The sequence below is a fragment of the Panthera onca genome, chromosome A2 (assembly GCF_046562875.1).
Source record: "Panthera onca isolate mPanOnc1 chromosome A2, mPanOnc1 haplotype 2, whole genome shotgun sequence".
Taxonomy (NCBI): Eukaryota; Metazoa; Chordata; class Mammalia; order Carnivora; family Felidae; genus Panthera; species Panthera onca.
The window spans coordinates 35,264,414-35,285,052 of NC_138340.1; the positions used below are offsets into that span (position 1 = coordinate 35,264,414).

The window sequence follows — 20,639 nt, forward strand, 5'->3', positions numbered from 1 at the left end:
TTGAACCCGGAGCGGGGACCGCCACACCCCCAGGCTTCCGCGCCGAGGTGGAGGAAGAACAAACGTAGGTTTTGGAATCTTCAGGTTAGTCAGTTAATCGCCAGTCTGTTGTGGCGAAAATGCCTTTGACTTGTTTCAGCCGTACAAATAACGCGGGAAATCTTCATGCATTGTAATACTGAACAATAGGACTTCCTAACAAACGTAACTGTTGTGAGTGTTTCAGGCACAGTGTCACGTTGTCTTAGTCCCCATGCAAGTAGGTTCTGCACCCCACCGCCCCAAACGTAGCGCTGCCCTCCCCCACCCCCCACCCCCCCATCCTGTTGCCCAGGAGACCGAAGTTCTGAGGGATCTGGTGACTAGTGCGAGAAGGCACAGCCAATAACTGCCAGTGGAAGTCAGGACGGTCTGATGTCACCTCCCTGCCCTGTTTCCCAGGGAGGGGGTAATGCCTCCCAGGGCACAGAATGGCCATGCCAAGTAAGTAGCCTCTTTGAGGAGGTCTGAACGTTTTCCATAATTTGTGAAAACTTCCAATCTATGTTAATCCCTGGACTCCTTTAAATTGCAAACCCATTTTGAAAGGTGGCTCCCCGCAGAGGCGATCGGTGGTGTCCTTGGTTGGTGTGGAGCTCAGGCCGGTCCTCCTCTCGGTGACGTAACATCAGGTGGCATGACCTTGGGAAAGTCACTTTTCTTCTCTGAGCCCAGTTTCCCATTTAGGGGTATTACGGGGGCGTAAATAAAATCGTCTTTGCGGAAGTGCTTTGCAAACCTGTGAAGCTCTTCATAAATATCAGCGATTACTGACGTGTCCCCTTAATGGACTGCAAAGGTACTTGTCAGAAACGCTGAATGAGTCAAGTTTTGCTGTGCACACAGCTAATAATCCACCTGGGACAAAAATCTCGTTTTACTCTTGTGAATGTTTTTTGTTTGTTTTTTTAGCTTTTTGATACCTGGCTAGAATATATCACCAAATGTCATGTGTCTGTTACACTCAGGTTGTATAGTTGTGAAATATAGTACGCTTTGCAATGCACGCTTTCACTTAGACTATCTCTGTTAATCAGTTAATACATGAGGTTTTTTTGGTCAGGTGTTATGGCCATGCTACTTGTAAGTAAATCCTTATGGGGCTTGTTATCAAAATATTATAATCTTAAACTGAGAAACATTAAGTTCTGACTAAAATGAAACTCAGTGTTTGTTTTCTCCACTGTCGACTGATACAAATTGCTTCTCATCATCAATGCGTGGTTGATCCGTGTGTCAAATACCCTAAGAAATTTTAGTGCCCAAACCAATTTCAACTGAAGTGCTTACACATTTGAGTTCCATTTCAGATTCATTGATGAAATTAAGAAACTATATCTACTCCTTTCTCGATGCAGAAAGATTAAAATGATATCAGAGTGAAAGTCCAATTGTTCTACGTAATAGGTTTATTCAACTTTCTTGGGTTTTCAACAATAGCTGCGAAGATTAAAGCGATAGATCTTGGACATAGCAATATTCTAGATTCTTTCAGTCAGAAATACAATCTCCTTTAATACAATCTGTTTTGATTTTAAGAGTAAATATATGCTTTTTGTGATGAGAGTTGTGATGTTTCCCTTTGTGGGCCTTAAATCTTCAGGGACACTAATGAAATGTGTATGAAAACAAGAGAGAAATCAGGACCGGTTATCTGTGACAATCCACCCCTAAATGAGCAAATAAATAAATAAATAGCTGGATAAATGGGCAAAAAGGAAAAACATAATCTCATTTTCTCAAATCAGTTAAAACAAGTGACATGATGAGAAAAAATGAGACACCAGGCAGACCCTGAGCTTTGCCACATTTGCCTAAGCTTGAAAAATCGCCTCTTTCATAAAGCAGGAGCAGGCGGACACAGCGTGCATACCAAGTATCCGGGAAATGTGAAAAATGACAACTCTTTCCCTCAGAGCCCTGAGTGGGGGAGAGGGAAGGCTTTACAGCTGCCTCCTCACCTGCTTAGGAGCGGCTGGTCCCCCTCTTGCCAGCCTCTTACCGGCAGCCCCTTCGCCATCCCTTACACAGTAAGATTGATGGTCTTCCCATCCTAAGTAGCCAATTTCAGTCTCTCAAGAAATAATCCACTACACTGACAGATGAGTGGAATTTGATGCGACGTTCCCCTTGTCAGACTGTGCCGCACCTGGATGGCACCAGCCGGCCAGGGTCCTGTAGGGGAAATGGTTGGAGATTTGGGCCAATTTCTGCTGTCAAAACATGAAATCGGGACAATGTTTTTGCGAGCCCGTGAATTTGAGATCTGTCTTCTCAGTACAGTGGGTTAGTACACAAACAGAATCAGAGTAGGTTAACTGGAAAACGGGCTGGTTTTAATAGATTTCCCTGTAGGGGCGCCTGGGTGGCGCAGTCGGTTAAGCGTCCGACTTCAGCCAGGTCACGATCTCGCGGTCTGTGAGTTCGAGCCCCGCGTCAGGCTCTGGGCTGATGGCTCGGAGCCTGGAGCCTGTTTCCGATTCTGTGTCTCCCTCTCTCTCTGCCCCTCCCCTGTTCATGCTCTGTCTCTCTCTGTCCCAAAAATAAATAAAAAACGTTGAAAAAAAAGAAAAAAAAAATTAATAGATTTCCCTGTAGACCCAAAGTACTTTCTCTTTTCCGTATTTCTGGTATTAGGAACACACCATTTATTTTCACTTACTAGTTAAGGAGGATTAAAATAGTCAATCAAATGGAAGTGAATTTTAAAAGTACACAAATGTGTGAAATGAGCTGTACGTTAACAGATTTGTAATGTCAATATTTTAATATTTGGTCAAACCAAGTTTTTATTTTGGTAACGATGTCGGAAATTGCCATCATAACTTGAAGAATACCTGTGCCCTTATACACACACACGCACACACACACACACACACACGCAGACACACGCACACGCACACACACACACACACACACACACTTTTATAAAGGAAGACTAAACAACGGAAACCCAAAAGTGGTGTTCTCTTGTTTCGGGTTAAAAAAGACAGCTTCAACTCTTTATGATCGTTAGTGATTGTGTAACAGGTGAAAAAGGATGAATGGTTCGCTAGATGTAACTATCTAAATTTAGAATTAGTTTTTCTCCCTTATGGATATATGAATTATGACAGTAAGTTTAATGGTTACTTAATTTTGAGTGTGTGGGTATGTGTGTGGGGGGTTGTTCTTGAAACTTAATGAAATATGGATCATTTCAAAATACTTTAGTAAGAAAAGATCCTTGGGATTCTTTAGTAATTTAAAATTATAAAGATAAATTACATGAGACAAGAAGTTTTGAGTGCCTAATGAATCATTTATTCTTGAGTCGCTGCTATTGTATTGACAGGTGTATATGGAAATGATATATGAAAAGATTACACTTAATAGAATTGTCTATGTAACTCATACTTGGCCTGATTTAAAACTGTATTAAGCAAAACTGTGTATTTAGAGGTACTCGTTTATGACTTAATGATTACATAGGGAATATCACCATCCATTTAAAAGTGTGGTGTTTTTGGTTAAAATATTAAAAAGCTTTCTCGTATATCTTATACTTGTTTTTACCTTACTATTCAATATTACTTTACTGAAAGTTGCTTAAGGAATATGCATTAGAATACCCTGGCACATTACAATAAAGCATTGTTTTACAATTATAATATAAAAGAAATTGTCAGAACAACAGTGGTTGTGTGTTGGCTTTTTAAGAATTTGTACCACTACTGGATTGCTAAGTGTAGCGAATTGACTTGAGGATTAGAGCAGACAGGTTGTTATTTGGTGTAAGCTCGTGCTAGTGATAATCCATTGATCATCTGATTGATGATATTGACCTTGCCTCAGAGTCAGCTGTGGACATTTGATAAGACTTCAAATTATCCAAACCAACTAGAGATGCAAATAAATATTTCCTGTCAATCTCATGAATTTATAGGAGAATTATTACAGTGCTATATGAATATGGTTATTTATGTGAGCTCGAGCCTATGGCCTCAATTCATAGTTAAGGAAAATAAATATACCACACTGAAAACAAGTATTTAGGAGTGGCCCCAAGCACCATTAGAGTTCAGTTGTCAATTTCTTAAAGATCATTTGAGATGACAACTTGAACTTTTTGAAAAACTGTCCCAGTTTTAAGCTGTGTGAAAATCTCAAAGTTTGATTGTATACCTTGGTATACCATTTTTTTGAAAACAATTCGGCAGTGTGTCCCAAAGTGTAAAATGTGCGGATCCTACGTAATTCCATTTTGGTATGCTTATCCTAAGAAAACGATTGGACAGGTTTAGAAAAGTGAATGTTAGGATTTTGTTATTTTAACGGCAAGTAGTTGGAGGAGAGTTTTATCTCCGTCAAAAGGAGATTGGTAAAGTAAGTCATTGTACACCTGAACAGTGGGATTCAATGTAGCCACTGCAAACGGTGAGATGGATTTATATGCACTGTTAAGGAAAAATGCCCATGATGTACTGCTGAGTGAAAAAAACAAGGAACGAAATATACAGTTTCAAAACAATTTTGGAAAAAATATTAGCGCAGGCATAAAATAGTGTCAGAAAGTATATAAACATTCCCTATATAGTGTTAGTTAAACCTGGTGTTAGGCTAGGATGACTTAGACTTTTTATTTCCTATACTTACGTGTTTTATGGATTTGTTTTTAATGTGGGTATACATTACTTTTTTAAAAGAAACTTAAAATATTAGCTGTAGAGAGTTTTATGGTAAAATTAGAAATGTATTGGGGCGCGTAGGTGGCTCAGTTGGTTGAGCATCCTATCTCAGCTCAGGTCACGATCTCATGGGTCATGGGTTCGAGCCCTGCGTGGGGCTCTGTGCCGACGGCTCAGAGCCAGGAGCCTGCTTCAGATTCTGTATCTCCCTCTCTCTCTGCCCCTCCCCTGCTCTGTCTCTCTCTCTCAAAAATAAATAAACATGTTTTTTAATTAAAAAAAAAGAAATGTACCACACTGATCCTAGTTTAAGGAGAAAGAAAAACAAAATTGTCATGAGGCCCTTTTCCTTTTTAGAGCCTTAATCCAATAAAATGTCTAGGCCAGCATTTTCCAGTTCACAAAATGCTGTACCCTCACGATGCTCCTTGGAAAAAAGCTGTTAAGTGTTGGGGCAGTACTGACTGTCTGGTATGTTCTCCTCTCGGAGATTTGCAGTGCATGTGATGTGTATACAAGTTCTGGAAAGATTTGCAGATAGGAAACTTGATTGTGTTGAACTAAAAATTTCCAAACACTTTTATTTTACTCGGGCAATGTCTCAAGTATCTATCCTTATCACATGCATTGAGAACCGTGACCCGAAATAATTCTAGAAACCTGTGCTATTCATCTTCTTATCTCTCACTTTTAGTAAGGAATTTCACATATAATAGGTGCTCAGAAAATAGTTGTTACGTTATTAAGTGAAGAAGGAATGAATGTTCTGGTAAAATCTGAACCTCTCCCTCATTTGTTACTACTTGTGTGTGAGTGTGTATGTATGGATGGATGTATATGTATATGTGTGCATGTTTGCAATTCAGAGATAACTCAAATGGAGAGTGACGTAAATATTAAACTGTCAGTATAGCATATGCGTGTGTGTGTGTGTGTATTTACAATATCTTTGTGTAGATTTTTACTCTATTTAATATTTGACAGCACTTCCATTAATCACAATAATCCAAAGAATATGCTTATGGGTGTAGTACAAAATTAAATCCCTAAGGTTTTCAGTCACAGCATGGGTTTTTTTCCTATAGATTTAGAAAATATTGTAAGTGTGGTCTTCAGGGACTGAAGAGAAACTTCACTTAGCAAATAAGGAAAGGCCTTCTGCTCTCAAATTGTTTGATAGCAAGAGAAAAATTCACTTCATCTTTGTAGCAGGGAGAAAATAACAACAGACAGCAATTTTTCCTTTCTTTGGGTTAGAAAGAAAATGAATTATTTTGTTAACAATTTGTGTAAACTAATTGGATTTTTCTAAAGATAATGTCTTCAAAGCACTTAGGGGACCATGTTGGCGCACTATTTCTTTCTCCTTCCCCCATCTTTATATAATAAAGGTTCAGAGAAAGAAAAGACAAATGATATAATCACAGCAATTTTCTCTCAGAAGATGGATGGATATGCTGAGTGATGTGGCTATTCATTAAGCAGATTCTTCCTCCATGCAGGGAAGGAGTCAAACCAAATCTCACCCAGAGTCCAGAAGGGAGGAAGAGCCCATCCTCAGCCAAGGTCATTGTTCTGCTGTTGCCATCACCTGTATTTACCTTTACTGTGTCCTGACTAGACCTACTCTTTTAGGCATGCTTCTATTTTACCCAAGAATAAATGCAAGCTGAGTCTGTATACACCCAAAGGAGTGTGTGTGTGTGTGTGTGTGTGTGTGTGTGTGTGTGTTTCTCCCAAATGTAGATGAAGAATGGATGGATTGAGTCATAGGCTCTGAAGTGACTACAGTATGTCAGCCCCCAGGTTTAGATGAGCTACCACACAGTAGGAGGAAAAAGCCCTTCAGTGCTCTTGAAATTGATAATATATCTTAGATTAGGGTCAGCAGGCTGGCAGATCATACTTCTCACTGAATAAATGTTGTGTAAATATTCAATAAGTATTTTTTTATCAACTAGGCAAGAACTTTACATCCTTTAAGAATGCGTATACTGGCAGGAAAACACCACATTAAGCCTTTTTTATATGGAATGGTAATGAGAAAGGAGCCTCAGAGTAGGGGTAGGATACTGGAGCATTGAGATCTCCCATAAGTTGTCGATTGCAGGTCTCCAGTAAGAGGGTGGATGGAAACAATGATTTTCGTATTCTGTATAGATGTCCCAAAGAGGCCATCGGTGCATCCTGCAAACATAAAGTATATTCTTGTCCATCATAGATGGACAAGGCGAATACCTTCATAGACCAGTTAACAAAAATGATTGGATCCGCCTAGGGGCCAGACATTACAAAAGGTGACAACCGTAGCAGCTCAAGAGCACGTGTGCATCTAGAGGGCACATTGCATCCTTAGCTATGCCCAAAATGGGCTCAGTGTGACCAGATCATCCGAAAGATCGAGGCACGCTGGGAACTTAGAATCTTATGTGTAATTTCCTTATCTTTTAAATGTCAGGTGGGCCAGACAAAACTTGACTCACGGCTATATCCCACCTGTAGGCTGTTAGTGTCTGACCTCAGACAAGATTATCTCCAGCTCCAACATTTTTTGATTTCTAATGAATTTCTCAAATCCTTTTATGCAAGAAGGGTAGAGAAAGGTGAAGGCAGTGGGGCTAAATGGGGGATTTCTATGCACATCTCTCTTGGCTTGCTTTAAAATCATGCCTGCAGTTTTGGCCTCTCCTGACTTATCCCCAACATGCCTAAAGCGTTGAGTCTCTGGGCATTTTGTATACAGCTACTAACTGGTATCCCTGGGAGTCTGATAAACAAAGAGCATTTATATAATGAAGTCAATGGCCTGAAAAGAGGTCTCCTTTGAATCTTAGCTAAAAATAAATTAATTTTCCTTTGGATTAAAGTTTGGCAGAAGGAATAAACTACAAATGTAATGAAACAGAGGTTAGCATCAGGCAGAGTACTATTGCCTATATAAAATGCTGAATTTTAATACTTTATTAAAGTTTTCAAAATGCAGTCTGCAGTCCACTAGTAGGTTATAAATTTATCTTGAAACTCAACATTGTTTTGGGGTTTTTTGGTTTGTTTGTTTTTGTGTTTTGCTGTTCTTCTGCTTTTAAGATCTCATGTGCATTCATTTTGTATATGAATAGTCTACTTATTAGTATACCAACTGAATTATCCTTCTATTAGAATGACATGTAACTAAGGTTTACTGAGCTTTCTTAATTCAGTATTCTATTAAGAAAACTGGCTGCCAGCTCTTGGAAACATTGCAAAGTGTCTGCATGCAAATAATTAGAATTCATGCAATTTGGGGAGGGATAATTTGTTACCAGTGTAACTTGAGTGTTGTTTGAGTTGTTAGTGATTTTCAATTGCTGTGGTCTTTGCTTTTTAATTATAAATTAGCGTTGGTTTAGTTTCATCATTATCAATTAAATTTGCTGTGGCCTGTTTCATTAACCGTATAGTCTGTAATGATGCATATTTGCATGTTTTGGATTTTAGACTTACCAAAGAGTAGACTTTAAGACATTCTTGAATTGTGGTTCAGAAATGAATAACGTATATCCATATTTGAAAACACGTAAATGTAATCACTCTCAAACTATTTCTATGGTGACACTTATATAGTGACATTGTTTAATACTGCCTGTTAACTTCTATAACAATAGTTCTCAAGATAAGTAACATTTTCGGTTTGTTTTTATAACCACAGGACATCATGTTATAACAAATGAGCATGTTAATAGGCTCATCTTATTTTATAAAAATAATTAGTGATTCCTAAGTGTATCTTTCCAAATATTTATTAACTGAGTATTTTCCCACTGGGAAATGGAAACAGGTTGAAATTGGATATTTCATGTTTTTGATGTACTGTGGGCAGGAAAGTCTGAACACGAATATTTAATGAAGAAGTTGTAACTAGAGAAGCCCTATGTATAACTCTGAATTAAGAAATATGTGGCATGGCAAAAAATAAAAATAAAACTGTTTTTTTTTTTTCTGAAATAAAATGTTAAGTTATAAGACAAGAGAAGGTGCTATGGAAGCTTCTCAGATGAGGTCTTATTAGGTGAATTGTTTTTGTAGCTTTTTATGTGTTTTCATCTGATGAAAATGCAAGATGCCATGTATCAGACATGTGCTTGAGAAACTAGGTCACTGGGTGAATATTTGTAGGGCAACATTTTTGACAGCTACTCCCAGGATTGTTTAGAAGTAAGAGCAGATTTATGGCATACAAGCTGCCAATCTCCAGCCCTCCATCTATCACAGGCCCAGGTCATCAATCACAGTGATTATTCCCACAGAGCCAGGATGTGATTTCAGAATCTTTCTCAATCTCTTCGCCAAACACCGCCTATCCATTGATGGTCAGTGGTGCGCAAGTTGGGAGTCTTTGTCGATCTCTGTTGTGGGTTAATTGACTGACCATCTCAAGAATCTGTTTCCTATCCAAAAAAAGTACACGCCATGAAACATTTCATTAAAAAATAAGAACGATGAGCCAAATGGAAATTAAATCAAAATCTAAAGAGCTGCATATGTCTCGTAGCTGCTGTTTAAGATAGTGCGGCATTAGACAATTCTCTCGAATAGTGAGAGTTAAACAAAACTCTCTTTTCATTTCCTCTGGAAGTTTTTCATTCCTTTCTCCATTCTTCTGGATCTCTAGGTCTAAGATGCTGAGTGGTTTATGATATGAGCTCTAATCAAATAGCATGCTGTATGATCAAAAAGCATGAAGCCAATTCTGAGCAGACTGGATTTGGGAAGCTCTCATGAAGGGGGGATTTTGTGTTGGGCTTTGAATGTTGGAAAGGAAGTCAGCTAACAAGAGAGGATCGAGGGTAGCCTGTTCAACTAGAAGGAACAGAACAAGTAAACCTGAAGCAGGTAGTGGGGATGTGGTGGGCTAGGGACTTGGATGGATATTGGCCCTAAACTGGTTGGAGAAACTTTGTATTATTCCAATTAAAGGGAAAGCAAGATTTACTTTTTCTTTGTCACCATTTTATATTCTGAGGGCTGCCTTTTCAATGTACACTGATGACCGCAGTTGGAGAGCTAGGTAAGATGGAAGGAAAGAGTCCCAGTATCTACAATTAAGGTCTCTATGGAAAGCAAATCAGTTAACTACGAAAAACCCAGGCACTGCACTCTGGACAGATTCTCTGAGTCCCCATCGTGAGGCCTTTCGCACCTTTGAATTGTTGTTACCTTTGTGTAAGGAAGGCAAAATATGTTACTACGGTTGACTTGAAAAGTCTGGTTGTTATATTAGAGAAAACTGCATATCTCTAAATCAAAATCTGAGGATAAATAATTTTTTATTTTTAACAGACAACCGATGTAATATTCATTTATCAACAAATGTTTGCTGACTGCTTACTAGGTACAGAGCACTATGCTTCCACAGTAATGGTAGTGATGCCGCTTTATTGTCACTGGTTTAACTGTACTTTCCCCACTAGATTGTCAGTTCTGTGAGGGTAGGGAGCCCCCCGCCCCCCGCCCTGGTCTGGCAATGCCTGACACGGTGTCTGCTATGTGGCGAGAGCCAAATAAATAACTGCCGAATGAGTGGATGAATGGATGAATGATGCTAGGAATTTGATGTCTCATTGAATCCTCACAATAAACTTGGGAGGTAGATCATCTTTGCATTGAGCCAATGAAAAATATAAACTGAGTTAACTGATTTATTCAAAGCCATGTAGCTTGGGAGGGCAAATTGAGAATGTTTCCAGCCTCTGAATAACAGCTCAGTTTACTGAGTGTTTGCTGTGGGGAGGTCCTGATACGGGCTGATTCTTAGAATATGACATTTGAACTCTGCCCCAACCCTATGTGGTTGGTGCTGTTACCTCCGTTGTACAAAACACTGCAGAATTGTGCATTATAGTTATAAAGCTGAGAGGAAAACTTAGGTTTGCCACTGACTCGCACTCAGGTAGTCTTTCCATCACAGCCAAGTACTGCTATAGCCCTTAGGAATATCAGGAAGTTAGTCCTGGTTAATTTAAATTACAAAACAAATTTCTGTGTTAAGAGCATTAGGGTAGCTAGGTCACTTAATAATTTTGAGTCTTGTGGCTGAGTAATGCTTTAGTCTCAATTTTGCTGTGCAATACCCCTGGCTGAAACCGTGCTCTCTTACTGGGTTAACAGCACCTCATTTTCAAATATTTTTTACAGTCTCCTAGTATTTTGTTTTGTTTTGTTTTTGTTTTTAGATTTTGGAGACCCTTTTTGCGCTCCATGTAGCAAAGCAACAACATAGGATAAATCTACATTTATTAGACTCTGTCTTAGTGTAGATTTTCTGTTTCACTTCAAATGAAGTTGTAAATCATTCACACTGGAAAAGAATTCTCCCTAATGGCAGTTTAACTTTTTGATAAGATTTTTTTTTTGGTATTCATCATATTGAGACTTTATAAATTATCTAGAATATTGTAAAGTGGGCTGACCTTTCTGGTAAGTGGTTTGATCATTTGTAGTAGTGTCTTTTTGCTAAAGTATGAAATTTGCTGTCTTTCACATTAAACTTGTTAGATGCATAGCCCAGTAACATGCTAGGTAGAAATTGCTTATATAATCGAATCTGAAGCCTCCCTTTTATTTTTTTTTTCAAAATTTTTTTTAACATTTATTTATTTTTGAGACAGGGAAAGACAGAGAATGAACTGGGGAGGGTCAGAGAGAGGGAGACACAGAATCCGAAGCAGGCTCCAGGCTCTGAGCTGTCAGCACAGAGCCTGACGCGGGGCTAGAACTCATGGGCCGCGACATCATGACCTGAGCCGAAGTGGGACGCTTAACCGACTGAGCCACCCAGGCGCCCCTGAAGCCTCCCTTTTAAATTCCTCTCATCATCAAAATAAATCTTTGTTCCAAAAATATCCCTGTGGCTAGTGATGGCAGATTCCCGATACAAAGCCCACTCTCCTATGGTTATACCATTGAAGGGATTGCTAACCAACCCAGATTCAACCTCTGAATCCTTCCAGGTACAATGCTTCAATCACTGAGTTGTTAAAGGAGATACTGATGATTTCAAAAACAACCACAACCTGGGTGCCCAGGTGGCTCAGTCAGTTAAGTGTCTGACTCCTGATTTTGGCTCAGGTGGCTCCATTGGGCTCCATGCTGACAGCGTGCAGCCTGGGGGATTCTCTGTCTTCCTCTTCCTCTACCCCCCCCCCCAACCCCCCCAGGCACACACGCGCTGTCTCTCGTGCGCTCCTGCACATGCACTGATGATCTCTCAGAAAAATAAATAAATAAACATTAGAAAAAAACACAACCGCCCCAAAACTATCATCACTTAGCATATATTATGTCACATTCTGTGCAAAGTGCCTTATATGGATTTATCTGTTTAATTTTAAGATGAAACATATTGTCCATTAATGGTCTAGGCTGTCTTTATATGTAATTTAACTCACCTCTCAAGGTGGGCCATGTTATTCATTTATAAATAATGATTGAAATAATTTAAATAGTCAAGGTAATATATAGCACTTGGAAAGGTTCCCACAACAGGGTAAGTCCCCCTTAAGGCAAGTATAGCATCTCCATACATCTTTGAAAATTGGGTAGAAAGTTGACATGCCTGTAGGTGTTTTACCCCACCTCCCCTCTTTGTTACCAGTTACTCTTGGCACAAGGAACCTATAGAGAGAGGAGCAGTTTGGTGTACAAGGTGAACCAAGGTTTTGCATTCCACCTCTATCATTATTATACTATTAGCTCTAAATATGGGCAAATGAGTGTAGCTCTCCTTGCCTCATCCATAAAATGGGGATCCCTGTTTACAAAATCCCCACTTTGCAGGTTTGCATGAAGAATAGAGTGATGTCTATTCTATACGTGCCATACGGTAGGTATCCAGCATATGGTATCTCATTATATTGTCATGTACGTATATGAATGTCAATGCAAAGATGGCCGAGAAGAGCTTGATACTAACACGTACCTTGTACAAAAAAGGATGCCCATAGAAATTTTGCAACTTGAATTTACTTTCATTTTATGATCACACCTGAGTCTTTTGTTAATAAAATCTATATACTTAGCACAGTTTAAAGATAGCGATTTTATAGACAATCTCTATGTAATGGGTAGGCATGGGTGCTAAGTCAGTATGAACAGGTCAGTACTTAATAGCATCCTTCCTTCCAAAGGCATTTCTCTATGTAGTTACTGATGAAGGTGCTTTAATCCATAAGTTTTGGTAGAGTCTGTGTGATGCCAAATAATAGTGAACTTTGGTTAATTAACTTAAACATCTGGCCAATAACTCATTAGTGGCAAATAGTCTAGAAGTCAGCATTGGTGCTTTGTGATTCTCAGAATGCATTATATCCTTATTATAACTCTATTAAAAGAGCCACTAATCAACTGAAATCTGATACTATTTATCTGTGTTTCCTCCAGTGTTTTTTCTTTCCACTATTTGACTTCTTACAATAACCCATCCCTTCTTTTTCATAGACCCCATCAACCAAAGGAAGAAACCCAAGCATATACTGATAAACACATTAGTACCTAAATGGTCATAGGTTTCATTACATTTATGTGTACTCATACATGTACCTCATATTTTCTATCCTGAATACAAAATTATATCTTTGTGTGTTAAGGATTGCCTGAGCATCATTGTATCTCTTATTTTGAGAATTAGCAAAAACAAACCAAAAAAAAAAAAAAGAAGTGCCATGGTTAGTGTTTTATGTTTTAAGACACTAGGGAACCCGAGTTAGCATGAGTGGGTAGCCTATAAGGTTAGAGACATGGATTAAAGATAATATAAGAGGATGATAAATTTGCACTTAGTGTTTCAGAGTCTCTTAAGAACTATACCCACCAGGCGAGAGCTCTCAACTGAAGAGGTCAAAGCCTTACAAAAGCCTTGCTCAGTTATTTGATAAAACTTTATTATCTCCTTTTTACTGTCCTCATTAACATACTTCAAAACTGCTGTTAAGTATTTCTAGCAAGCAGAGCACTGAAGTAATTTTACAGCAGTGTAAAGGATTTATTAATTTTAATCTTTTCAGGAGTCTATTTATATTCAATTGTGACATTAATAGGTTGCCAAAACAAACTAGAGTTAATTGTATTTAATTAAATTGTTGAAAACAAGTAAGGGTAGTTTATTATTATTGTAAGCAGAAGGCTCTATTGATGTACTTGTTTGTGTGAGTAAGATCTTGTGGAAAGTTCTTTCTTCTGGGCATGGTATTATTCGGCAACATAAAGCAGCATAAAAATGCTAATTAAAGAGAGTTGTCATTATAATAGAACATTTGGAAGGGAAGCTTCACATAGTATTTGTTATCTTAAATCCATTGTTAGGTAAGAATACTGGCGTTCTGGCCAAGGCAGACATCTCTTTTTACTATGTCCCCTGAGGGGCTCCAAGACCATCTTTCCACCTCCCCTTCCTTCCTTGGAGGAATTGTTTGGTGGTGAGAAGAGTCTAAGATCTGGGTCAAGGCTTCCATGAAAAAAAGGGGCTTCGGATGAGACTTGAAGAAATAAGAAGAAGTGTACCAACAGTTAGGGATGGGGTTTGGGTAGCAAAGAATTCGAGGCAAAGATAACAGCATTGTGAAGGCAGATGCATAATCCGGGGAAGATTGTGCTATCAGGGAAATGGGACTCCTTTGTCATGGATTAATGCATGCAAATACTTTGAAGGCAGCAAGAGACCCAGTGGAAACTTACTTTGGAAGAAAAAATAATAATAATTTGGCCTTAAAAAATTAACTTCTTCATTGTGTCTGATGTATAGATACATTAAATAGATTTTTATTTAGTAGTTACTACGTGCCTGACACTGTGCCAAGAATTCTATTTTATTTCATTAATCTTACACTTATCACTGTGAGATAACTATTCTTGTTGTCTTTTTCCACCAATGAGGGAAATAAAGTTGAGAGAGTTTAAATGACTTGCCCGAAGGGCACTGGTAATAAGTGTGAAGCCAGGATTTGAACTGAGGTAATCTGATTCCAGATCCCACCCTCCTAATGACTATACTACTTGAAATTCTTTGCTTCTGCCACTATTGTTTTCATTGTGATGGACAGTATCTGGAGGAAATCGATGTACCTCACAATAGGCCAGGTGATACTGTGGTAACCAGTCAGCTCCAAATCTCAATCGCACGCAGCAATTTTGTATTTTAGCAAAGTTTATGTCTCACTCGTGCTGCTGTTCCCTGAGGTTGGCTAGAAGCTGTGCTCCATGTTATCTTCAATCCCCAATTAAGAGAAGCATCTATTTGAAATAGTACTGTTATCATGGCGGAAAAAAAAGAGACAAGAGTTTTGGAGGTTAAGATCTACAAATCAAGAGTCCAGCCTGAAAGTGGTGCAGGTCACTTCGGCCCACAAGTCATTGGCCAGTCCTGGTACTGTGACTCATCCTGATGGTTAGGGGCTCCAAGGTGCATCCCTACCACGTGCCCAGAAAGTCAAGAGTGGGCAATGTTGGGTGTATGTAGAGCATGCATGCCAACCATAAGATGCCTTAGTGGTTAGGAGATGATATTTTCTTTGTTGTGGTACTCTTCCACTCCCACATATCCAACCTTACACATCTTATCTTATTTCACTATTTGGAGAAGGCTCCAGAAACTTCAGTCCTGCAGTCTATAAGCAGAGGATAATTCAGTGAGGGAGTCAAAAAAACAAAAAGTCAAATCAAAATACAATGTGACACCACCGAGCATCTAGTTTTGTTTTGTTTGTTTACACATAGCTGACTGTTGAGTAAGTGGGTGTTACCAGCCAGCCCCACAGCTGAGTGAATGTGAAATAAACCTTTGAGACAATGAGAGTTCCTGACCTATTCTTCAGCTCAGTCTCTTTCCCCAAGCAAACACCTAAGGCTCTTGCTTGCTCCTTCTCTCCCCTTCCCTCCCTCCACGCTCTCATTTGTAGGAATCTAATCTGTGAGCTGATGTTCAGTTTTAAGAATGGTCACCCATGAATAAAAGGTCAAAGCGTTCACTACTACACTATCTGGGATGCTGTTTTTTTCAGATGAAACTTTTCTAGGGCATATTGAGCAAGTGAGTGATATTTTTATATTTTCCTGGGTATTTTTAATTCTTCTTATTTTCGTTTTCAGCACCCTATCTGTTTCTAGTTGTCGGGCAGAGAAATCAGTTATGGATCAAGTGCATCCATTTGTCATGGATTAATGCATATAAATGCTTTTATAACAGCAAAAGACAAAGGCTTGTAAGGGTGGATGCTGACTTTGAAAAGGAAAAATTAATGAAGCTAGGAAACAGTGATAGCAGAGAACATTGCAGTTTTAGGTGCTAAATGACTTATTTTCAAACCCTAGAAGTACAGTAGTGTTATTCCTCTCCCCCTTCCTTTAATAAAGCATTCTCATAATCCATAGTGACCTCAGCTGAAGAAACGTTGTTTTAGGGTGAATTAGGTTTCCTGAGAGCTGTTTTTTTAAGGAACAAGATTTCTCCTGATTAGCCAAAGAAAAAGTCTGTGTTGATGGGAAGAAAAAGCTGTAATTCTCTATTGTGAATATGAGGGAAGAAAAGAAAAAAATAGGAAGACTAGCTTGGTCCATCATCACTTTATCTGTCCCGATGTCATTAGCAAGTGTTGCTTTCCCATGGATGGTTCAGGAGGACGGTACTCACCCATCTGGGTTAGGTTTGTGAAACTTGGCTTTCATGGCTGACCTCCCACCTCTTAGAAGTGAGATAAAGCTTAGGCAATTATTTTGTCAAGATTTGAAAGGACTTTCTACATTATCTCCTTGCTACACACACACACACACACACACACACACACACACTCCTTCATGTAGTGTTAAAATATTTTAATATCATACCTAAGTAACTTAAGAGTTGGAAATTACTTTAGCAATCATCCAAACCAAGCTGTCATCAGTCACTTTATTTGCCTCAAAATACCCCCTGCCAAGTGGTTGTTGATTCACTGGTTGGATCTTACCACCATATTGACTTGGGGCATGCTGAACTTGGGACTTGTTCTCTGGCCTGACTAAAATTCTTTCAATCATAAAACAGATCTGCTGCTGTGCCCAAACCTCTTGCATTCATAGTTTTCTTGATCTCAGCTCATAGCAATTCTATCCTGTCTGTTCTTCACATCAAAATCTTGGAATCTCTCTCAACTCCCTTTCTCCATATCTCACATTCAATCTCAGCAAAACGATCTCTGCTCATTTCAGAATGTATCTAGAATCCAATCACATCTTACCACCTCCATTGATGCTATCCTGGGTCCAAACCATTATTTCTCTGAGGCGAATTGTTACAGAAACGTATGGTGGTGTTACCCAATCCAGTTTTGGCTACCGTCACCAGAAAGATCATTAGTCAAAAGATGAGTTTTGATTGAAAAGGATTGGGAGCTTTATTTAGGAGGCCAGCCACTTAAAGAGAAGGCGACTCTTGTCCAAAGACCAACTCCAAGGTTTCTGCCTGGCTCAGGGGCTTTTAAAGGGATTTAGGGTAGTTAATCAGTAAAGAGAGTGTGGTGACCTTCAGCATTTCTCAATCATGTGCAGACTCGTTGGGCATTATCTCAGTGCTCGGGAATTGTGCTAGGGGGTGTGGTTCTTGTTTCTTGATATACAGGAGGACTCTGTTCTATCTACAGAGGAGAGCAAGGTCTATAGATATACTAAGGGAGGTCAGTAAAATCATTTCTTTGACCTAAAAGAAAGAAAAACACTTTGCTAGCAAAAATTGCTGGGCTAATCAGAAAGCCAAGGCCGTGTCAAACAGATTTGCTGGCCTCTGGGGCCTGGGAATTTCTGGTCCTTCACTCCTCAAGGCCAGTGGTCTGCAAATCTCAAAGAAAGTAAATTAGTTCTGTTACAGATCAAGGGCCTTAGGTCAGCAAGTAAGGAGTGTGTTAGCTTGTAGCAAGTTAACCCTTAATACCAGCCCGAGTGTTGTGGCTGTGGGTCTCTTGCTTTCACCTGTGCTGCCTACAGTATACTCTCCACAGAGAAAGCAAGAATGGGTGGAAAGACTGAAAAGTCAGTCAGATCTTTGACTCATCTCTCCAAGACTCTCACTGGTGTCATATTTCTCTGAGGGTTAGAGTCCATGGCCCTACGCAATGTGCCCTCGTCTTCCCCCATTACCTTGGTGACATCTACTGTGCCTTTGTTCCCTTTCCTGAACGCATATTGCCTCTTTGCTGTCCCTTCAAAGATGCACACTTCCGTGTTCATTGGCTCTTATCTGCCTATAGTATGCCTCCCCAGATATCTGCAAGATACACATCCTTGCCCCCTTTCAAGTGTCTGCTCAAATATCACCTCCTCTGGGACCGCTCTCTTGACTACTTTATTTATATTCATTTCACCCTCCTCTGAGATCTTTGGATCCCCTAACTCCATGCTACTTTCTGCAAAAGCATTTGTTGCCTTTCAGCATACTGTATCATTCACTTCCTGATTAAATGTAATGTTTGTCTTTCCCCATCAGGATGTAGGTTCCATAAGGGCAGAGATTTTCATCAGGTCTGTTCTCTGATGTATCACAGGGCACCAGAAGGCTCTTAGGAATTATTTGTTGACTGGGGTGCCTGGGTGGCCCAGTCAATTAAGCGTCTGACTCTTGATTTCAGCTCAGGTTATGATCTCATGGTTCTGAGTTCAAGCCCCACATCAGGCTCTGTGCTGACAGCGCTGAGTGTCTTGGGATTCTCTTTCTCCCCCTCTCTCTCTGCCCCTCCCCTGCTGGCATTCTCTCCCTTTCTCTCTATCTCAAAGTAAATGAGTAAAAAAAGAAAAGAAATATTTGTTGACTGACTGACTGACTGAATGAATGAATGAATAAAAGAAATTTTAGGACTTCATGAGATAGAGACCATTTCCTCTTCTCCCCATCAAATGTTACACAATAAATATTCATATCTTTCCCCCACAGCCTTCAGGTCTCCACCAAAAATGAAATTGTTTTCTAGTTTCAATAGTCTGTACCCCTGGCATGACTCTGTGGGCCATGGCAGTGAGCATGGGGGTTGGCCTGAAGCCAATAGCCCATGGGAAGACCCTGTGACAATATCCTGAGAAAGTAAGAACTTTCATTACCGTTTTTTTTTTTTTCAAGTCAGGAAAAAGTTCAGAGAGATTATGGAAATTTCCCAGTGTCACACAGCTAGTAAATGACAGAGCTGGGATTCAAATCCAGCCAGTCTGAATCTATAGCTTGTGCTCCTAACCACTGTTTTATCCTCTCACGTGTATGTACCTTGACTCTGGAAAGGGGTACACAGTTATCTTGTGATGTCATTCATAAGGCAAATTAATAACATTCTCAGGCGGTGCCTGGGTGGCTCAGTCAGTTAAGTGCCCGACTTCGGCTCAGGTCATGATCTTGCGGTTTGTGAGTTCGAGCCCCACGTTGAGCTCTGTGCTGACAGCTCGGAGCCTGGAGCCTGCTTCAGATTCTGTGTCCCCCTCTCTCTCTGCTGCACCCCTGCTTGTGCTCTTTCTCTCTTTGTCGTGCAGAAATGAATAAACATTAAAAAAATTTAAAAAAAAATTCTCAGACCCCATAGAAGGCACTTTCTTATATTTCCTCTGAGACATGGAAAGTTTGCTACCTTTTGTGGTAGTGCGTTTCAATACCGGAGAAGCTAAAAAATACTAGCTAGATTTCTACCCCCTGATACTTGGTAGAATCCTGAGGAAATAGGGACTGGGGAAGAATATCCAGATTGTTTTAAACCTGTTGGTGGGAGCAGAGCAAGCTCATTGTGTCTTCCATAGAAGAGCCTTTCAGATGCAAAGATATCTTAATACGTTTCCCTTTGGACATCCCTTTTCCAGGCTAGTTGATTGTCACATGAAATGGTTCAGTTGTGGACTGGAACAGGACTATCAGTTGTAGAACCCCAATTTTTATTTAAATAGCCCAAGGTCACAATAGTTCTTTTAGCATCTCTACCACCCTGCCAACTTAGATTTGAGTTTATCATCAGTAACCCTGCCCCAGGTCCCTTTCACACATGCTGCAGTGAAGACACATCTTCTCAAGTCTCTGTTTTCACAGCTGGCTACGTGAACTCAAGTGTGGCCTTTAAATTTGTCCCTGTGACTTTCCATCTTATTAGATTTCAGCCTTTATGTCATGTTACTGGAAACTTTAAACATTCCAGGTCTCTCATCGGATATATTCATTAGACTTACAAGCTTAATGTTTTTGAATGAATAGAGCAATCTATCAATTAAATATTAAAAGTTAATTTCTGAACATGGATGGAGCACTACCACATTCCAGGAATGGTAGTCGTATGCCAACATTGCATCATTTTGTGCATTAAACAAGATCTTGAAGCTTCTTCTTCCATATGTGACCTAAGAGATGGAAATTTCAGGAAAAATATTTGAAGAGATAGTCAACCTCTGATAGTTTGTTTTAGAGAAATGGGATGTCATAGCAATATAATGAGAGGCACATATATAATTTAACATGTTCCAGTAGCCGCATTTTAAAACATTAAAAAAAAAACAGGTGAAATGGATTTTAATAACATTTTTACCCAGCATATCCAAAATATTATTTTATTGGTTTCTTGTAACTGCTGTAACAATTACCACAAACTGGGTTACTTAACACAATAGAAATTTACCATCTCACGGTTCTGGAGACCAGATGTTCACAACCCAGGTACATGCAGGGCCACGCTCTGTGGTTTCTCTGGAGAATTTTTTGCCTCTTTCAGCTTCTCCTGGCTGTTGGTGTTCCTTGACTTGTGACCACACCACTCCAGTCTTTGTTTCTTTACTGTTACTTAGTCTTCTGCCTGCCAAATCTCTCTTGGCTCCAGTCTTAAAAGGGCACCTGTCATTGGAATTAGGGCCCACCAGGATAATCCAGAGTGCGTGCCTCATTTGGAGATCCCCCCACTCCTTTTTTTTCCT

The 20,639-nt window shown here is 39.6% G+C and overlaps 1 protein-coding gene across 3 annotated transcripts in view; it reads left to right on the plus strand.

The window, feature by feature from the left end:
* TAFA1 (TAFA chemokine like family member 1) overlaps window positions 1–20,639 on the plus strand; it is a 511,367-nt gene that overhangs the window by 4,026 nt on the left and 486,702 nt on the right. The window lies entirely within an intron of this gene.